The 7,917-nt window shown below is 39.7% G+C and overlaps 1 protein-coding gene across 1 annotated transcript in view; it reads right to left on the bottom strand.

Annotated features, from left to right (window-relative positions):
- The window catches only part of LOC104962907 (transformation/transcription domain-associated protein-like), a 58,381-nt gene that overhangs the window by 505 nt on the left and 49,959 nt on the right, over positions 1 to 7,917 (bottom strand). The window lies entirely within an intron of this gene.

Raw genomic sequence — 7,917 nt, 5'->3', positions numbered from 1 at the left:
ATTCTGGATTGTGGGAAACGGTATCTCGATCTCTCTGTCTGTACACACAAACTGGAAGATTGACAATAAAGTTGACTTTGACTTTAGAACCCAATTGACACATTTCAAGTTTTTAAATAACTCTACCTATGCAGGCTTGCAACGCTCTTGCAATCCTATCAGTAAGCCTAGGTTATACTCCATAAAATATATGGTCACAGACAACTGCGGCACATTTTACTTCTGTTATACTGTCAGCTTTGAGAATGCGTTCCACATACAGTATGCGCAGTAGATCGCTACAATACCATTATGATGAAGTATCTGTGTGGGCTGTTAGCGTGGTCACAACATATTGGCAGTACACAAACATAATCTTTATTATTATTACAAATGTTGTAATCACGGACGCGTTAAGTATAACTAGCTTTAAAGTGTGTTATTTATCCTTTACATTCTCTTTGGAAAGTAATTAAGACAACTTTCAATCAACCAAACTGCAGACATGAAACAGTTTGGCAGAACTAAGTGTGTCAGGTGGTTCTTTGCAAATCAGCTTTTTGTCCTTCAAACCCAAAGTTAATAACAACTTTACTGCAGCCATTACAGGACATTAAAGGTGAAACCTGAGTGCCGCTGTGAAAATCAGGGCAGGGGAGACCGGCCTGAGCTAGCACCGAAAATGGATCTCTCGCCAGGGAAAAGATTGCATGTGGTGCCTTATTATTATTATTATTATTATTATTTGATTAGGTGAAAAATGCTTTGTAAAGCATTTATTGCAGTGAGAGACCAAAGCATATGAATTTCTCACTGGGATAATGTGCAGCAGAGCTCCTTCCTCTGCATGTTGTCTCTATAAATATTCAGACCCACGGTCCAGGGGTCATGTTGGGCGAGAGGAAAGCAGTGGTTATTCAAACTGCGTTTTGCTGGAGTGTTGCAAAAGGTTGATACGGGTCATGTTGACTGAGTGACCCTTCAGCTTGCCTCTTTTCTTCTGTACATAATATTTAAAAGTATCCTCTATTTTACCTTTCTAAACCTTGCATCCCTTCACTTTTTCTATATTGGTCCCAATTTGCTTCCTGTCTTCCTTTCTTACCTCTAGGGGTAAAATCCAATCACAGAAGAATCTTTTGAGACACAAGATTCCTATCTTCTTAGATCCTATAACAATTTACAAAATAAAAATGTGATTCTTTGTAACGTTTCCACAGAAGAACGTAGATATTTTATTGATAGACAGTAATCTACACACCAATTCAAAGTTGGGTCAAGCGTTTGTTGAAAAATATTATTGCTATTATTAATGTTATTTTGTGTGCAGTTTATTTAAAATATCAAGAAAATATGATAGTGCAATTGGAAAGTGTTTGAGAAATTAAAAGCTAGTTGGCCTTAGCCTAACAATTTTATTCTGCAACAGCCGTTATTTGTATTGCTCGTAGAATGTGACCTTGTTATTTTTGAAGTCAGATAAATACAAAAAATATAAAAATGTAGGGTTATAAAACTATTTAATCTGAACAAATAATATTTGAATTTACTTAACCCTAGTTCCCTATTTGCGAAAAAGCCTTACACTGTGTTTTGTACCTCCAGAGCTTTGGAAAACACCTTCAACTGATATCAAAAGCTTTTAGGTCACTTATTGAGAACATGATTCACAATTTGGTGCCATTTGTAGTTTCTTAGAATCTGCTCTTTGTTGAATATCCGTCCTTTCATTCCTCCCTACCTCTGTCCTTTGTCCCTCCCTCACTCTGCTTTTTTCCCTTTCCATTTCGTCTAACTCCCACCTGAAAGCCGGTTCAATTAGCCATCTGCTCGCCTGGCCCCAGCAGCAAAAGCAGTGTGACCGGCCACTCTGATGGTGTGACCCCGGGGATCAGGTCAGGTGAGTGGGCTGCAATCAGACCCTTTGATTACTCCCTTAACCACGGCACAGCAACACTTTACCACGGGGTTACCACTGCACCTATTAACCTGTTAGTGTGCACAGCCGAGGAAATTGGATGCTGCTGAAGGAAGGATTTGATGTGGTGTTTTCTAATGGAAATCATGTCATGTGCGCCCTTCAGGTGCAGCAAAATAAGATCTAGAGGTGGTCTGTGTGGTTACAGACATCAAAGTAATCAGCAGCATCGAGATTACCTTCTTTCTCTCTCAGAGCCTCACACTTAATTGTCTGTTACCTGAGACTGTTTTTTGTTATCCAAACTCATTGGATCAAGGTGTCTTTTCACATAATGGGAAACACTTGGAAATATCTCAAACAGGAATCAGTGTACCTCAGTGTTTACTTCCTTGTGATAACAGGGCCAACAAGAACAGACAGCAATTAGTAAGACCCCCTGATTATGCTTTTAATTGTTTTTTGTCACTGCAATCTTTACCGTTGCATGTATTTTCTCCATTAAGGGGATTATTTGAATGCTCTCAGCTAATTATAATATTATAGATAAGACCAACGTTCCCTAATGGCTTTGTGATGATAATGTAAGCAATATTACAGTCAGGAAAGCTACATGTCAGCTGATTTTATATAATAAGCTTACATGGTTCTAAAGAGAGATTTTATAGCCAACTGTGTATAAAATATTCCTCAGAGTTAAAGAGAGCTCACATTAGGCCATTAAGCCAAATGCAATGTAAATGAATGCATTTGAGAAAGACACAAAACAAAAAAACTTACGATGCCATTTTCCTGCCATAATGCTGGGATTTATGGGGCTGCTGTGGACCATTTCAGCTCTACTTTGGAGTCAATTACACTAGGCTGCACTCCAATGGGATAAATGAGCCTACAGAGGGAAAGGATGTCAGTGGAGGGGCTGATGAAAGGAGGGTAAGATCTCATGGTTGCAACACAGATCTTCTTCTGATCAGTGCAGTGTGAGATTTCACTGAAAACCTTTGAATATGTCCCGAAAAAAAGAAATCCTGCCTCTACACCAGGGCTGTCAAACTCAAATACACAGTGGGCCGGACTGGTTCAATGTTTATTCCAAAACTTATTGCACATATTAAACCTGGGACTAACAAAGCTTAAATGATTGCCTATAAAAACAACATTAAATAATCAGTTGCATTCATTTCTTATGGCTCTATCTGCAGATTTGCCGGAGTCATTTCTTATGATTACATTTTTCCACAGGCAAAAAAACAGCTTCAAAAAAAATATTTCCGCAAGAAAAAAAATGCAGAAACTCAGTGTGCTGCTCTGTGATGCTAGTTCAAGCAGATACTTGGCATCTCATCTTGGGTGCAAGTTCATCAATGTTTGGGCTCAGGCTCTGAGCTGAGGAGACCCTCAGGATTGAGTGAAGGTGCAATATACCGGCGGGCCAGATCTAACAGTAATTAGAAATTATCCTGCGGGCCGAAATTAAATCCACCAAGGGCCTGATTTGGCCCCCGGGCCTTGAGTTGGACACATGTGCTCTACACTGTTCTTTAAGGTGATGCAAGAAATAAAGTGTTGTGTCTCGTCAAATGTGTTAGTTGTGTTCTGTCATTTCCTGTTTTATTTTGTACTTACCTCTTGTCTTTCATTTCAGGCCCTGTTTCTTCCTCCCCTTGTGTGTTTTTCCCGCCATCACCAGTGTCTGCCCCGCCCCTGATTGTTTCCACCTGTTCCCACTCACCTCATGTTTAAATAGTCCTTTCTCTCCCCTGTCCTGTGTCAGTTCGTCTTGTTTGTTTCCCCGAATGGTCGTGCCAAGCCTCAGCTCAGAAAGGATCGCTTTCACTCGTGTCAGGTTTTGTTGTTTTGTTAAATTTTGTAGGCTTAAGTTTCTTTCTTAAGTTCTCTTTTTGTTACGCATAGTTTTTCGTCCTTGTGAGTGCTTTTTGTTAATTCAAGTACCTACTCTGTTAAAAGGAATTTCCTGATCTTTGAAATTAAAGATACTTTTTTTACATTTAAGACTTTGTCTCTGGGTCGTGCACTTGGGTCTATCAGTTTGTGTCGAGGTCCTGACATATACAGTAGATGCTCATGGAGTTTAAACGAATGGTGTTTCACAGGAACTATAGTGGTTGTTCGGAGTATTTATAGGAAGAACTGGAACGTTTTATAAGCAGCGATAACCGGATTGACGGAAAAGTTAATACAAAAAGTATTACATTCGAGAATTCAGATGGCAACTTTGACAAACTAGCAAAGAGTGAGTGGAAAAGGGCTGATTAAATATCTTCAGGACTGAAGCCACCGTGGGCGTCTAAGGTCAAGTTTTTGGGCTGATGAGGAATGGAAGTGGTGGGCGAGGCAGTGTTGATGGGGAGAGGAGGGAGAGTCTGAGGACGCCTGGTGATTGGACGGGAAATGGCAATGATTGGAGTTGAAGAATGTGTCAGATGGAAAGGCCGTGACAAACTATATAAAATGTAAACAGTATACAGTTAAAGGATAGTGATTGAGGAGTTTGATAGAACTGGGTTTTCATCAGGCTGATTCGGTGAAAAGTGAAGGTGGTACAAAGCATTATGGGAATTTTCCTCTACTACTTGAATTCAGACCATTCTTTTTAGAAGTTGGACTTTGGGTAAAACAGGCTTATTTGCTGGCTTACAGAAAAATAAGAAGATTCATACCACTCGTGTTTTTACAGTTAATTTGAATATAGCTTAGCTTATCTAAGAGACTGAAAACAGCTATAATATATATCTATAGATGTAGAAAGGCCCTGAAGCTCACTAGTTTATATATTTTTGTTTGATTAATACAAACATATAGCAAATAATGTAAAAAAGAATATGCTGCTGTTTAATGACGGGAGATGTCCCTGACAATTTTTTGGCATTTGACATTTACTTCCAGGAAGTCAGATCTCAGATAACAAACAAGTAAAACTGTGGAAATTGTTTTTTTCTGAGGTTTCGTACAGATTAAACCAACAAGAGTCAAGTAATTCAGTTTAAAGCTTCAGAGGTGCTGGTAGGTACATTTTGTTACCTTCAAATCCGGCTAGCTCTTGTCAGTCCTTATGCTACGCTAAGCTAAGCTAAGCTAGGCTGCAGCTGATGGTAGCGTCAAACTTAGTGCTATCAATCTTCTCATCAAGCCAAACTCTCTGCATAAAGGGAATGAAGAAGTGTTTTTCCCGGAATATCAAACATTTCTTTTAAAAAATCTGTCTGTAACAAGCCTCTTTAACTTTAACTAAAGGATCGCCACTTTAAGATCTGCATGACAAGTGCACAAGTCACCCCAAGCTCTAAGGTCACATCCAAGTGAACTTCTTGAACACAACTCTGAAAGAGAACTCTGTACGTCTGACTTCTAACCTTCCACATACACGCAAGGAAAAATCAAGCCAGTGCACTCTGCGTCCTTAACACACCCTCATACATATGCTATCTTGGAGGGTCCCACTTATTAAGTCCCAGCATCTTGAATTATATATTGGTATATCATTCAGAGCGACTCTATCCACTGTGTGCATGTCATGAATCCATAAGTGTCTCTAATTTTGGATGGAGAAAGGAGAGCGGCAGCAAGGTGACCCCGTCTGTGTTCTTAATCATCTTGTGGTCCGGATGAGGTTAAGAACGGAAATTGGTTTGGCTCTGTAGGGGAGATATTATCATATCTCCTCACCCTGCCTTTCTTTGTTTCTCATCTCTGTTAGACACTATTTTACATCTCCTCTTTGTCATTCACTCTTTTCTCCTCGCGCTACACTTTCTCCCTTTTTCTCTGTGATGTAAGAACTACCTCAGCATATAGATAATGGGATTTATTCAAATAGCCCGCCTTAAAGCGAAGGACATTCTCTATGACATCTGCCGTTATTATATTGAGTTATGTAGGTGTCTGCATTATTCCTCTTCTCGCTCGCTGATCAAGAATGAGACTCTCTTTCTGTATTTTTCTACAGAGTTATCTTTGGCAATTATCTTTCACTGTTGGCAACATGCTGCGACTTCGGAAAAATACTTCTATTCTCCATCCATTCACATGACTGAGAGGCATTTCACACACAGCATGAGGTTCATTTTCACTGCAAACACTTGTTGGTTCATTAGGATCCGGTCGGAGTGACTGACTGACTGTGGCTCGTTGATCTGATTAAACCATCGGGTCTAATTAGCCGCTGTATCACGGCTCAGCTCGCAGCAGCTGTAACATCAGAAAGATGGAGGATAAAAAGTGGGCATTAAAATTCCTCCACTTTGTCTGCCACCTGAGCAGCGGCTGTTACTACGCGCCTATAGCAGTGTGTGGACACATCCAGTGCGAGAAAACATGTGTAATTGTGTTTTATAATCATCAATAATCCCTGCTATTGATGATAGATAAGGGTTCATTCCAAGTTTATCGTACTTATAAATTAATCCACTTTCCATGTTGAGATCACTAGACAAAGAAAACAAAAAGCCAATAAACCAGTGCAATCAAGCACATGCAATTAATTATAACATTTGAGGGAAATCAGAAGAATGCAGAAGGAACTATGTTAATTTGTTCAAACTAATTAAGACTTAGAGAAATAATTAGCCAACCAAAGCAGCTAATTTAACTAAATCTGAGGTATTTGGTGTTGTTAGGTCCCCTAATGTAAACAGAGAGACAAAGCAGGTCTATATGCTATATTTGAAAACATATAATACACAGTCCTTTTTTCAGAAACTGTGCATTCGAAACAAGCCATCAGATAACAACCATACATATACAGGTTTATTGTGCTGTTACAGCGCCGTTAAAGCCATTCCCCGGGTGCAATGATGGTGCAAAAAAACGCCGTCAACGCAGATACAGATGACCGGGAAACACTGACAAATTGGAGCATCAAAATAAATCTTTCTCGGATGTTTAAACACAATCCATCAAACAGCTAAGCCAATCAAAGCAGAATGAGAACAGAGCCATGCGTTTCAGACAGTGAGTAAATAGAGGTATATTCAGGCAGGCAGTATGAGAAAGATGGGGTTTTGAACATTAAACTGATATCTCCATTGGATTGTTGCAGAAAATACGCTCTCACCACCGCTAAGCTAAAGGCAGACTGTGTCGTTGTGAAGACGTTTAGTAGTTTATTTAGTAGTTTGTTAGCAACTGCCGTTTTTATTACACATAGAAGCTTTGGGCTTTGAAACTTGTTGTGTTTACTGATGTATTTTAAGTGAAAATGTTTACTGCTTGTGTAAAGCTCAGATGTTATTTCAGGCGTCTAAACAAAAAAATGCTAACTTCCAGACAAGGGAACCAGAAGTTGTAAAATGCTAATTTATTTCCGTGTTTTAGGACTCATTCCTGCACCACTCTATAATGAACCTGAACATAAGCATGAGATGTCCCCTATCACATGGGTGTGCACTTTTATTACACTGACAAGAAACAACAGATTGAGAGCTAAAATGATCTATTGTTTTCATGTTTTGACTCACCAGATTAATTTTCTACCGTCTCGAAAAAGTCAAAGAATAGTGGGAAATACCCATGACAACTTTCCCAGAGCTCAAGGTGACACAGCCAAACAGAAAGAGACAGAGGATAAAGATCCTGGACGTTTGTTTGGCTTGTTTGTGCAGAGCCAATTGCATCTGTAAGGGGAAGGGAACAGCCCTGTCAAAATAGATGTTGTCACTTTGAGAACACGCACACAACTCAAACGGCAAAGGTATTTTCACTTTCCTGAGAAGTTTGTTTCCCCACAACATCAGAGGCGCCTTCTCTACAAGGACTTATTTATCGACTTGATGTTCACCTAAGAGGACGTTTGAGAGTCCTAGTCTATCCAGAGCACGGAGAGAAGTAGCAGGGCTGGAAGAGAAGGGAGTGCAGAGAAATGTTCAGTGTCAAGTGAAGAGCCAGAGACAACATTAACCTTTCATTGCCTTAGGAAACGAGTTCTGCAAGGTCACAGAGGTTACGTTACCGAATGTAAATGTAGTCAAAACTGTGGGTGTTGTTTTGCTTGGTGTAATATT

Source organism: Notothenia coriiceps, unplaced genomic scaffold (assembly GCF_000735185.1).
Source record: "Notothenia coriiceps isolate Sejong01 unplaced genomic scaffold, NC01 NC01_scaffold00035453, whole genome shotgun sequence".
NCBI classification, from domain to species: Eukaryota; Metazoa; Chordata; class Actinopteri; order Perciformes; family Nototheniidae; genus Notothenia; species Notothenia coriiceps.
This window is presented reverse-complemented; position numbering and strand designations above follow the sequence as displayed.